Genomic DNA, 14,903 nt, shown 5'->3' with positions numbered 1-14,903 from the left:
CAGTAAGGTAACTTATAGCTTGGAGGGGGACTCTTTTAAAGCAACCAGCCACAACACTCTAGCATTCTGGTGCTATGTATTGCACAGGCAAGCACCACTCATTTTCTTCAAACATGTAAAAATGTAGTTTTGCATGTTCCATCCACACTTCAGCACATTGGCCACTGTCCCGCTACCTGGGGGTTTATCCCAACTGGCTCTGGACCAGCCAATCTGCTGTCTGAGTGGTGCTAGCAAACACCTTTCTCGTCCAGTGACAGTCGGGCTAGATAAGTTACAGCGCAGGCTTACCTGAGATAAAAGCTGCAATGCCATCAATCATGAAGAGGGGGAGGGAGGGAGGGAGGGTGAGAACAAGAGTGTTAGAGACAAAGCGTGTGAGAAAACGAACAAGAAACGGATAGAAATAGAGCACATCGAACATACATGCATAATCAATTTGCGATCACACCTCACCGACACAATTTATCATAGCAATCTTTAGCTATATTAATATTCCTTTCTTATCTATGGTTCATTGTTTGCAAACAATGGAATGGAAACAATCTAAAGTTGGGGATCCATATACAATCTGATCATGGAGTGCATGGGGTTGATTGTAGTACCAGGCACATAGTAGGAGTACATTCCTGAGCTTTACCTTTGGCTTACTTCTTGTGGGGCAGACTCTTCCTTGCTGTTACCATTTAAAGATCCAGAGTAGCTGTTATGGGGTCAGATTGCCCTTGCATGGCGAATTGCATCTCAAGAAACACAATTTGATTGATTGTGTGTGAGAGACATAGTGAGAATGAAAGCATTTTACATTACCATGTTTACACACTTATGTTTACATTTCAGACTAAAAAGATGGCAGATTGCAGAAGATCTGTTATTACGTTTGGTTTGGAACAGAAAACAAGCTGTAAATCCAGTATACGCTCTACATTTTTTTTTACATTATTAAAGGGGTCATGTACTGGCTTTTTTTTAATACATATATATATATATATATATATATATATATATATATATATATATATATATATATATAGTATATATTATATATAATATACTGTTGTCTGAGGTCAACTTATGACGTCCGTGTGGTTTTTACATTCAAAAACTTCATAATGAATAATAGGCTATTTTCTGCCCTGGTTTTGAGGCTCTCTCAAGAAACGCTCAGTTTTTATTGGTGTACCGCACTGAAGACTTGGAAGTAAACGGCCAGGATTGGATAACATTTGCATATTTAATGAGCTTCAGCTCCCCTGTGGTCAGTAGCCTGGCTCCACCCTCCTACGTACTTCCGCTCAATTTTCATTTTCCCTCAGTATTCCGTCAGGGACTGCTGTATATGCTTAGGTTTTCTCCTATACAATCATGTTACAGACCACGAGAGCAGCGCGTTCCTGATCACAAAACTCTCCCCTCCACCGTGAATAAATCACAATCCAAAAGCACAAGATTTAGGTTTTGTTTCATTAATACAGTGTATACTTTTTTCTTGATTTACCCCGAAAGAATGGAAGTGAAATGTGACAACATACCCCATAGGTGGGGTACATTGTAACATGTGGTGGGGCACAATGTAACATGACCAAATAACAGCTTAAAATGTCATCTGAAGACAAACTAAAATATTTTGTCAGCAAAATACAATTATTATCTCTTTAAAATAAAATAATGGCATTTTTTAATCATTAAAAATATAAGCATTTTTGAGTTTGACTACAAACACATCGCTAAATACAGCTATACAGCATAGTTCAAAACATAATAATAATTAATAATTTCTGAACATTAACTTTCAGTCATTATTCACCCTTTTCTTATGTTTTTTCAAAAGAATTCATAAAAGTATAGAATATAATGGCATATTTCTAATAGGGGCTCATTGTAACGCAGTGTTACAACACACCCCACCTGCACAACTGGGATTTAAATTTGGCTCGTGTCTTCTGCTGGTTAGATCAGCATTAAAGAACTATCTCAACTGTTAAATAACAGATATAAGATTAAAATAATATCTGATTTGTCTTATTTTAAATAAACACAAAAAACAGAGATGAAAACTAAACTTAAGTGAGAAATGTACTTTTGCTATGGTTAAATACATGTTCAGTAATATCTTCCAGAGATTTTTTAATTTTGGCGCTATTTTTTCTCTAAATAATGTTGATATGGCAACTAGTAAATACACTAAGTTTCGTCATTCTGGCATGTGTGGAAAGGGTTAAAACATGCGCGTTACAATTAACCCCGCGTTAGGTTGTGCCCCGCGCTCCCCTACGTCACGACCAAACGTTAGGGATTGGTTATGGCAGATCAGAGTGACTCTGAGCAGATCCAATAGTTTTAAACTTCAACAGAGTACCCGCCTTCAAGGAAGTAAACGCTTGTCAATGGAGAGTGGCCAGACTCTCTGTACAAATGAAATGTACGAGAGTCTGGTAAGACCAGGCTATGTGGTCAGTACATGTGGGAATTGTTTTGAAAGCATGTGGGGAAACGGCAACCGGAATGAATCGCCCACAGGGCTTGCAAAATGCCTTTATCAAACAAACACAATGATTCATCTCTCATCCACCTGCGATTGATTGGAATGTTATTTTTTTATTAATGTTACTTGGCCCGCCCGATCTGTGAATATAACAGCGAACCGTACACACACACACACACACGCGCCCTTCAAATATCAAGTCAAGAGAGTGAACAACGCACATCAAGAAAGGAATGTTATTTGACTATTTAAGATAGCCCATCGGCAGACCGGGCTTACGTTTTGGTAGCCCGTCTGAAAAACACATAGCCCCGGGAAGTTGGGCTTTGCGAGTCTGATCCCGAATCGCAATGAACCAACAACACCACAAATAAAGGATTCTTCAGCCTGTGACAGCGTGCTAAGGTATGTTCAGTTAGACACGTACACATAATCAAAACAATCTGTAACAATGCAATACTATCACATATAAAAAAAAATTTTACTCACATTAGTGTGTTGCTTCATTCATTCATGTAATCTCATCCTGTCTGCAAATCCAGTCTCTTGTTTACAAACGAATCCATGGTTAAATGAAGGAATAGACGCGCAATGTCTTCCCCACGTGAGCTAGATATTCATTAAAAAAAAAAAGTTAATCCATGCATTCATAATATTGGAATCCGAATTAAGCTTATGTGGTATGTTTACTGCTTAGAAATTCGATGCGGTTTAGCTCTGTATAGGCCTATGTCATGTTAGTGGAACGAGTCGGTGGGCAGGGCTACAGAATCAGGCGTTGTTCTTTTTCTGTTGAGGCAGTGTTTCACCACACGATGACGTCAAGGTGAGGCATATTCTGAGATCGATCGTTAGCTGGGCCTGGTGTCTATAAAAGCTTTTCTTTGACTAACAAGGAAGTTTTCAGCTCGGATATTCTTATATTACCATGACCTTTTATATATCAAAAGCACAAGGGAAAGTTGATTTCTCAATTCATGACCCCTTCAATAGTAATATGTACTGTATTCTGGTCACATAACCTCCCCAGACAGCAACCGTGGGGGGATGGACGCCCTGTGTAGGACCAGAGGTGGGTAGAGAATCCAAAAACTGTACTCAAGTAAAAGTACAAATACTTATAGAAATATTTACTAAAGTAAAAGTAATAGTTACTTGAGTAAAAGTAAAAAAGTATCCAATGAAACAACTACTCAAGTATTTACTTTGGATAAGATAGATAGATGGATGGATGGATGGGTGGATGGATGGATGGATGGATGGATGGATGGATGGATGGATGGTTGGATGGATGGATGGATGGATGGATAGACTTAAATGAGCTTGAAGCTTAGATTTGTTTCAAATGGTGAAGGTTAAAGCTCAGACGGTTATTTATCAAATGATAAATTCCATTTTGATAATGTGACGTGACTGAATAGTCGCAATCATCTGTGAACGCGATCGATCATCTCTTCCTAAAGAATAAACATGAAATCATATCTTAAGGTATGTTAAAGATACATTACAACTTACTGAAACGCATCATGTGGTGTAATCGCTCAGTGTTTCAACAGCAGAAAGATTTCAATATTAAAACAGCTTGAGAACAATGTCACGTAGCTTCACATTTACCTCAGAAGTCATTCAGTGTCCACAGCTGTTAGTTCACTAGAGAAATCAACTCTTTCGCTAAATATATGAACTATATTAGCCTATATATTCATTATATTCTACTCTGAACCTGTTACTGAAGTTTTGATTATTCAGTGTATGTTCATGAAAATGACAGCCACTGTGTACAAATTATTCTTTTTCAACAACAAATTGGAGAAAAAAACTATTTTATAATTCGATTTAGAAGTTAATGCAAAAACTGCTTTATGTGAAGTTGACATGTTTGGGTAGCCTACTGTTATTTGATTGTTGATTATTATATCTAAAAATAAATAGCAAAATTAGGCTAATATTTTGGGCTCTGTCCTTTAATATTATATGTACAAGTAAGGGCTCCCTCTGTAGTTTACAGCATTATATTTACGAAACTTTTAGTTATAATTTAATTTATTTAAGGACAGACACATTTTTTTTCTCCACTAAACCACTGTTTAATTAAAATAAATAAATAAAAAGCAATTTTGCCAAAACTGCTGTACCGAACCCGTACTGAACCGTGACTTCAAAACCGAGGTACGTACCGAACCGTTAGTTTTGTGTACCGTTACACCCCTAATAGATAGATAGATAGATAGATAGATAGATAGATAGATAGATAGATAGATAGATAGATAGATAGATAGATAGATAGATAGATAGATAGATAGATAGATAGATAGATAGATAGATAGATAGATAGATAGATATACACTGTGCATTTCTTCATGCATTGCATTAAAATAAAGTTTAGAGGAATGTCGCCTCGCGTAACAAACTAAAAGTACAGTTTAGTCATTAGAAATGTACTCAAATTAAAGTAAAAGTACACACCTTTTTGACCTGCTCTTAAAAGTAAAAGTTTTCCAAAAAATTACTCCAGTAAGTGTACTTTGTGTATCCTCCAGTAACATAGAATTAATTAGTTTAATGTTTAAATGATAAGCAGCCCTAGTAAAAGGATTTGGCAGATCAATCAAATAATACGTTAGGAAATGGATAGCTATGGTCAGAATGGCATACTGCCATAATTATTTCTGCAGTATAGTATAGTATGCAATTCTGAACACTGCAGATGTTAAAAATCGCAACTGATATTACTTCCGGTTCATCCATCACACTGAATATAAAAGGTCAAATTGAACACATGCATTGTGGGATACAGTATACAATGCAGCAGGAACTGTTCTTTACTGCTCATTTTTTTAAAACGAAGTAGGTCATTCAGGTATTCTGTTCAAACAGGGCATAGAATACATAGTATATACTGCAGTGATAACATGCGTTTCCAAACTTAAAGGGGGGGTGAAATGCTGTTTCATGCATACTGATCTTTTTGCACTGTTAAAGACTTGGATTCCCATGCTAAACATGGACACAGTTTCAAAAGCTAAGGTGGACGTTTGATGGGAGTATTTCTTTGCCAAAATTAGTACTTCCTGTTAGTCATAAGTTTCGGAAAGTTTTTTTCGATCATGGGTCCGCTTGACGTCAACAGGGCGGAATTTCCTTGTATGGGCCGTACGGACAATTCTACCGGAAGAGCGCGCGCGCGCGCGCGAGAGAGAGAGCGCGTGAAAGCAATAGGCTACGCCCATCAAAGCGCTGGCTCGAAGCCAAATAACCCCGCATTAAGGCAAAAGTGGATGGAATTTGCTTTTCCGGATTTTCAAATCGCCTAATACTGAAGGATGGAGCGGTCCCTACGATAAAGGTCCCAACGTTGGAACCGCAGGCAGTGAGTAAGACTGCTTCAAATGTCTGTTTTTGCCTATGCCCATCAAGTAGCCCAAACATGACCACGTATTGATCAATGGAGCATGCGATGTATAGTGTGTACATTTGTTTAGCTGGCCACTATATGTGTATGTTTGTGTATTGTAAAAGCACTCCAAACAACAATACACAAAGAATGGGAAAATATGTTGAACTAAATAAGCGCGCTTCTTCATTCAAATGCGCTACTATTCCATGTCTTTCTATGTAAACACTAGCCTGACGCGCAAAACCAGTCCGCTTACTACAAATCATGTCTACACAAACCACGCGTAAACACAAACACACACACACACACACACACACACACACACACACACACACACACACGATATAATTAAAGTATAAATGTGTAAATAACACAAGCCGCTAAGCATATTATATAGTTAGTGTAACTTATACCACATAGAGATGTCCTGCTCTAGTCGTTTTTGCTGCTGCTCCTGTTCAACTTCAGCCTCTGGGTCTGATTCCGGATCATAGATGTATGGCTGTATCTGATTAAAAGCCATTTTTTATGTTGAATAAAGTTTTTTCCCGCTTTTAGGGATGACGCAGCTTTCAGACGCACTCAACACAGTAACAGCAGCGCGCGCTCAACATTCTTTAGCTCCGCCCACACGATACGCCCCCAGCCGCACGGCTTTTTTCGGAAAGACTCGGAACAGCGCATCTTCCTTTTATAATAAAAATAAAGACTTTTCGGAGATATGCAGGATGCAATGCTACTCTATAGGTACTCTAGCCTGGATGCCAGCCGAACTTAGCCCCGCCCACAACATTTTTACACGGGCAGTTCGGTCTGGACTTGATCGGTAGAGAAGAAATTATGCCCGAACAGAAGCTGTTCGGACCAATGAAATTGTCAGGGCAGGCTTTAGACGATGATGGACAGATGGTAAACAGTAACGTAATCATCCACGTCATCAAAGGTGCTTCGGCTGAATTTGTTCTAATCCTAAACAGAGAACTTGTTCGTATATGCGTTCACTTTTACTATTTCTCTCAGAAATTATGATGTTGGTAAGTACTCTGTGTATCCTTATTTTACAACACCGGCAAAGATCGTTCACTCATCTTTTTCTTCTAACGTATTCCAGCGTGCGTGCAGACAGGGTTGCCAAGTCTTTACAACAAAACACGCCCAATTGCTAACATTCCGCAAAACTAGCCAAAAACAAGCCCAATAGCTTTCCAGGGGGGTTGTCCAGGGGGGAAAGGCATTTGGGGGGTAAAATATGTGTTATTTTGGCAGGGATGCCAGCTAAAATTTGCATTCCTGGGTCTGTATTTCACATAATTGGGGTCGCTTCAACCCGCGGACATGGCAACACAGTGCAGTTGACATTTGATAACTAACGTTATGCGTCATTCCATTGCTCTAATTGGTTGTAGGTCTATCCAATGCCCCCCCCCCCCCCCCCCTATGCCCCCCCCCCCCCCCCCATTTAACAGAATGTTGTAGAACAGAAGGGTTAAAGGCACTCTTTAGTAAAAAAAAAAAAAACATTTAAAACGATGGACAAATAGTACCAGCAATATTTCAACTTCCTCCCAAAGCAGTATTCAAACGGGCGAGAGAACACGATATGTTTTGAAATATCGGTGAAGTAGGTGGGCTCGAAACCAACCCACCCATCTCCAAGAAAACGTCCTAGTGTGTTTTATCACTCATGAGCGCCTTGTTAAGTCCCGGGGTAGTTGAGGTTCATTTCACACAGCTTTGTTCCCAGCGCTTCGACGCGAAGCCATAAAGTTTAATAGAGTTCCTCTAATCTCACACTGGGCGACCCACAGCACAGCGGCACACTTATTAGATCCTCTGCCGGCAAAGAGCGGCCACAGATTCACACCAGACATGCAGCGCGGCAAGAAGCGCAATCTTCTGCTCTTCAAATGACTGATTTCATCCTACGTTTCTTTAAGTGTGTCATTTGAGTAACTGGCGGTACTACAGTTAGCTGGCTTGAAGAGGAGGGGGGCGGAATGGGCGTTTGTGTATATGTGTGTGAATATTTCTGAGTGTGTGAGGATGAGTTTGGATTTTTGAGGCTTTAGAAGAATGGTTAGTGTAGTAGAAAAATGAAAAAGAGCTGGGTGGGGAGAGGATCAAAATGAACTCGATTTACTTTTCATTTATTCATCCTCATGTTGTTCCAAAACCTGTATGACTTTCTTTGGTGGAACACAAAAGATTATATTTTAAAGAATGTTACAACCGTTTTTGTCCATATAATGAAAGCTATGGGTTTCAAAACAGCATTTAACCCCTTTAACTTTCATTGTAAGAACAAAAACAGTTGACATTTTTCAAAATGTCCCATTTTGGGTGAACTAACCTTTTAAAACACATTCCTGGTCTTATTGTGTATGCTATTCCTAAGAATTATATAGTCAATTTGTCTTCGTAATTTCCCGCTCTACATTTTTATCTTGTTGAACATCCTGAAATACATCAAATTGCCAAAGTAAAATGGGTTGCAAATGCCGCTTCGTGTTGAAACGGGGAGGATATTAAACTAGTTCCTGTTTTTCCATTTGGCGTATACCCCGATAAACAAATGATGGAGAGGCTTTTCTCAGAAAATCACACCAAGCAGAGCTTATGGCTGACATTTTTACATTAATACCCCGCTTCTCACTGCCGTAGAGCTGGAGGAACGGCACTAAAAATACCAGTTCATTTTAATCTCTCCAAAAGCAGCAATGGATAAATTATTATTCTGTTAATAGAGCCGAGATGTAGCACTTTCTGCCATGTTGCATTCATTAAGCTAAAAGCTAACCAAGCTCAACTGATCTGTGTCCGTAATTAGAGAGTCATGGCGGCGTCGTATGAACATTCAACAGATTGGCTCCATTAACCAACCACAAATTAATGAAAGTCGCAGCCTTTTCCCAAAAAAAAAAAAACAGCAAAACAATTTGGCTTTCTGTCTGGAATTCCATCATGAGTGAAATTATTGGCAAGAAAAGATGTGTTTTATGGGTCTCCCTCTCTCTGTCTGTCTCTCAGCAGGTGGAGGTGTCTCTAATGGAGGTAGTTGAGACTGGTCTAGCGTGACTGACGCATGAAGCACCAGTGGAAGGTAATTAATTTCTGTAAACGACTGCCATGTCTGTCAGCTTTTATAAACGAGCGTTTATGTGTTATGGACGATTTAACCAACCCCATTGAGGGGAGCTGACAGAGACGAGTGGAACAGAGACAGAGAGAGAAAGAGAAAGAGAGAGAGAAATTAACGCAAACCGCTGACCATGTGAATAGACCCGCACTTGCAGTTTGAAATGAGCTCTCATCTCATGATATGGCCACCGTTCAGCTGTCACACAAGCGCTATAAATCATCCTGTGAATCTTGCCTACCCCGCGATAGTCGGATAGTACACGGTGGTACAACCCATGTGTGGAAAGTGACATTTGTGAGTTTCTTTTGTGACTTTATATGGCAGACAAGTGGAATGTGAGCCCCGGTCTGCCATAACTCTACTCTCCAATGTTTGCACATTGCACAGACGTACAGGAAACATATCATATAAATGATTAAGTTCCCCCAAAGCACTCTGGGACAGTCGAGAAATAATTTTGTGCATATGTAATGCATATAGCCTATTGCATTTCAGGCTGAGGCAACGTTTTTGCGATTCTGTTTAACCAGTTACCCAGTGGGTGACACCATTGGGAAGCTACTTTGAAACTGTAGCTTGTCAAACTGCGGGCTACTCATATTTTAAAGTCAAGCTAGACTTTTGAAAACATAGTTAGCCACACTACCAGCTAATACAAAATGGACTAATTGAAGCCATTTCAGGAGGCAATCGTTTTTTTTTTATTCATACTAAAAATTTTGTATAATTACATAAATTGTTTCTTTAATATATATATTAATATTAATATATATATTAATATATATTAATATATTAATAATAATATCTCTTTTTGCAGAAATAGTCCCCATAAAATTCCCACAAATGCGCACATAGCCTAATACAAAATTTTTAGTCCTTAAATCTGATTGGCAGATTGAGTCCAAAAGTGCTGATATAATAGTCCAACGTGGCAGCATTTGTGTGATCCAGGTAGGTGTGTGTGTGTGTATTAGGCTATGTGCGCATTTGTGGGAATTTTATGGGGACTATTTCTGCAAAAAGAGACTTTATGAGTTGTTCATTCAGTCATTCATTCAGCTGATTCGCTCAATAACACAGATTTATTTACGCTTGAAACAAGTGGCTGTCTTTATGAGTCATTGTTTTTGAACAAATGATTTAATGACTCTCTCATAAAGACATGCTGGCATGAAAAAGTGTGTCATTGTATCATTGGCTCATCGACCAGCTTTTTCAAAAACACAGATTTATTTAAGGAATATCCATATCCAGGGCCTAAAATTAACACTCGCCAAGCGCCAAAAATCGGCATTGGCGAGTATGCATGTCACATGTGCTCTGTGTCAGTCCATGGACTTTAACGTTGAAGTGTTTCCTGTGCTTTATTCTGTCATTATTTGTAGTTTTTCATGTTGATTAATCTTCTCAGGTGTTTCCCATTTACCACACCCCCTTGTTATCTTGTTAAGCCATCACGAAAGTTTTCAATGTAAATATTCAAGCACCGGAACACGTGAAAGGGAATTTGTTACTGTCACGCTGTGTGGGAGGTTTAATACCTGAAGCGCGCGCCCTGAAAGCCGAGACGGCTTAAAGTGACAGCATCCTAATAATCCTGCTACTGTCTGGGTTTTTAATGTTGATCAAACAACAAAGGACATATAAAAAAATCACTCCCTGCTCTTGAACTTTAATAAGGATATGACTACTATACAGTTTTATTTATTTTATTAGCCTACTTTATTAAATTTCCGTACCTGAAAACTAATAGACCTGTTTATTTAATTTGTATCTTTGTTGTGTTGTATTTATTGGTGCTATTGCATGTAATTTGATTGTTTTTTCTTATTTTATTACTAACAGTTTACTTGTCTTTAAAAAAGTAGGCTATTATATTTATATTAGTTAAGCTATTCGTTTTAAGCCTGACAAGCCAGACCCACATCAAGATGTTGGGTCTGGGAACACACCATTGGCAGGGCTCAATCCGAGGGGCGGGACAAACGGTTGTCTTTCAAATTCCCTCTGCACACAATAGGATAGCGCTACAACCAACCAGAGCAACAAAAGAGGTGAAGCAGAGCTAGTTGATACTTTCGCTGTATCCGGTCGACAAAACTCTGAACACATCTTCCTTTCTTAAGAATGACTTCAGTGCCATTCTTTGTTCTTTTCTCAAAGAAAAGCTTAACTCTAAGTCTTCCAGAGTCACGGCCAAAGCCGATTCGAAAGACCGCTGTTCGCCAGCTTCTTTGTTTACAAGTAACACGCGGAACCGCGGCAACTCTGCCATCATTATGTTAAGCCCGCCCACCAACTCTATACACGATGTGATTGGCCTGACCAGAGTTTGTTTTTTCCAGCTCGCAAGCCAACGGAGAGTTGCTAGACTACCCTGGCTGCAAATTAGATTTGCTGCCGCTAGGGTGCGTCTAGATTTCTAGGCTAATTAGTTTTAGCTGTGGTATCAAAGTTGGAATAGAGGATTGTGAATTTTCACTAGGATCTAAAATGTTGGTGTCATAACTGCCTGTTTTGTGTCATGGCTGGTAAAAAATATATATTTCTGATTTATTTCAGTACATTTTCTTTAGTCACCGGCCATTGGCAGGTGTGGCAAAAAGTTAGTCCATATCCATACTTCACATTTTAGAGTTCTGATAACATTCCTTTGTTGCATTTAAAATGATTGATTTTAGTATTTCATATATTTAGATTAAATAGCATATAGTTTTTAATTTCCGAACTTGATATTAGCCATAGCATGAAAATAATATCTGTGTACCCCTATTATTTGCATTTAGCCTTTTTTCCCTTTACTTTCTACGAGAATGGATTGTTTGGATCCGCGACAGACTAGCTGAGAACCACTAGTTTAGAAAAAACTTAGCTAATGGCACACTACTGAAAAATGTAGTTAATTTAGTAGTAGTAATTTACTAGTGACGCTACTTTTAGTTTGTTAACACCCCCCACATCCCCCGCCCAAACACTGGTGTCTAAGCAGTCACGTTTGGCACAAAGAGCTTTTGAAAAGATGTGTGCAATATCCAAGAATGTGTGTTGAAACGTGTGCGTGTGCCCTGGAATTAATGTTTCCTCCTCTGAGCTCCACATCCACTAGGTCGTAATCATCTCCTCTAATGTCATTCCTCACGCCGGGCCCATGCAGAAATAATTACAAAATGGAGGTGCAATTTTCAGACTGTGATGCCGAGAAAAGTTGCACACAAGGCCTCGGAAATGAAAACAAGATAGACTGTAGATTCCAACGAGGACCTATTGCCATTTTCTGGATCCCAAATTGTATTTCTCTAACAAATAAAGTTTTTGGTTGCTTAAGCATAGCTTGAAAAGCTTCCACTGGGCCTGTCGAACAGCAGGCAAGAGACACAGAGAGAATTTTTCAAAGCCATCACCACCGCCATGTTACCATGAACCCTAGAGGTCCATCCAAAGCATTTTTCCCAGCCCTCTCACCCCTGCTGGAGAGAGAGAGCTTTGATGAAGGGTTCACACATCAGTTTGTTTTAAGCGGGAGTGTGTTAGGCAGACTCCAGGTCCTGCCTCTGTAGTTGTGCAGGCGCCCTGAGTAATCAGGCCAATGAAATGTGTTTTCACTGCTGATTACAGAGCAGCGGAGTGCAGACGGCCTGCGCACCACTGGAAAAGACCTGGTCAGTGAGACAAATGGAGATATAAGCCGCGTTTCCACCGCGCAAACTTTCCCCAGGAACTAGGGTTGTACTCTGTTACCCCTTTTCCACCAAGGCAGTGCTAGAGCTAGTTTAGAGCCAGAGCTATAGTCCCAGTTCATAGTTGGTTCGACTGAGGAGCCTTCTAAGAACCGTTTGCTTTTACACATGCTGAGAGCTAAAACAGAGCCATGTCTTACCTCACGTCTCATCTTTCTCAGCAGCTAGCGAGTCAGTGGCAGTGTTGCCAAGTCCGGGGTTTTCCCGAGGAATTGGGCTGCTTCATCACTGTTGCCGCGGGCTGTTTTTCATGTCCGCGGGTGCGAATTTTTGTACGTAACCATGCCAAAAAAACACATATTTTACCCCCAAATGTGATTTTTACTGGGAAGCCCCCCTCAAACGCGATTGGGCCTGTTTTGAGTAGCAATTGGGCGGGTTTTGTTGTGAAAACCTGGCAACCCTGGGCAGCGGAAAACACAAACACACCAGGCTTGTTAGAGATGCATCGGCGCTACGCAGACCGATCCACGTATGATATAAAAAATAAATGCATGAGTGAATCAAAAGCATAAGGAGTCGTATGCTCTCGCTGGACTCGTTATCATACGGCGATCGGTCTCTGCACAGCACTGCTGCGAACAAGCCTTCCATCAACAATGCAAACGTTGCGTTACTATTGATTCACATGGCTTTACGATCCTACATCGGCATCAAAACACCACGAAAACACAGCGAATCCAACGCATTCATGCAGTTCGCCGTAATTTGTATAGACGGAGATTACAAACGAGCAGCAGCTGTTAGCTCCATTAACTGCTATTTCAACAATGGCGGATCTCAAGTTTGTGTCGGTCTTGTTGACCCCACCCCCAGCGCCTGACGTAATCGGTTCTTACTTCTAGCCCTGTTCTAGCCCAGCAATGTTTTGGTGCTACTTAAGAACCACTTTTCCTGGCTCGGAGCTGGGGCTTTGGGTGTGGAAACACAAAGAATCGATTTGAAACTAGGCTCCGATCTAGCTCTAGCACTGCCTTGGTGGAAAAGGGGTATGTGTGTTTCGACCGCAGGAACCAGGGTCTGAATAAAGTTCCAGGTAAAAACTTCCCCCTCAAAATCGCCCTGCTTGCGAGTAGTACTTTTTCAAAGTTCAGGAACTCTCTAGCCTGACTTCGTCATCCTCATATTCTAGTCAGAATATCGTATAAAGCTCGCTCTGACAATTTGATTGGTCCAAACAGCTCTGGTTCGAGCATAGTTGCTCCAAAACGGATCAAGTCCAGACCGAACTTCCCAACCTCAAATGTTGTGGGCGGTGCTAAGTTCGGCTGGCATCCAGACTAGGAACTATCGGGGGTGGGACTTGGGCGCTGAACATGCTGATTGGTTGAGTTCACGCAACATTTTATTACAACCTAAAAGTCTGTTGTGGTGCATGCAGTAAGAGTTGTTTGCTATTCGAATCATCAACAAAGTTAAACAAAATACGACCGATGGACCGACGGCGAGATTCAGGCTTTATTAAGTTTATTTGCAGAGGGCGGAATCCAGAGGGCTTTGGAAAGTCGCGCTCAGTCCTACGTCACCAGATTAATCTTCACGGTACTTAGACCACGATGGAAACGCAGACAGCAGCAGGTCTAGGGGAAAAAGAGTTCCTGGGAAAAAAGTTAATGGGAAAAATTGTTCCGGGTAATTTCGGTGGAAACGGGGCTATAGACTTTATACAGCAACACAGCTTACCAGTGTGGAAAAAGCGACTTCATTCAGAACATATAGAGCTTGAGAGCTTAAACCACCCCATTATTTCTCTGCATTAACCAGACAAAGGGTTGTGAGAAGATGGGAGGAGGATAAAAAAAGACATCTTGCTTTCCAAAAATAAACCTGAATGAAAATGGCCCTTTGATAGGACACTGGCTGAGTGCCACCATACAACTTTATACTGTTCAGTCTATCTTAGAGAGCTGGAGTAAAGGCTAATGGATTCTCTCTCTTTTTTTTCGATGCTGCATTAACAATTGATAAAGTGCACACAGCTTTTATCATTCAGATTCATATTTTTTAATCTGTGTATGTAACTATTTATTTATTTATTTATTTATTTTATATGGTTTGGAACTGATTATCATTTTATAGTCTTCTTTAAAATAAATATTATAATATTAAAATTAAATTAAACTGAAAATATTAGAGCATAAATCT

This window comes from Gobio gobio (genome assembly GCF_949357685.1).
Source record: "Gobio gobio genome assembly, chromosome: 15".
Lineage (NCBI taxonomy): Eukaryota > Metazoa > Chordata > Actinopteri > Cypriniformes > Gobionidae > Gobio > Gobio gobio.
Note: the sequence above shows the minus strand (reverse complement) of the source record.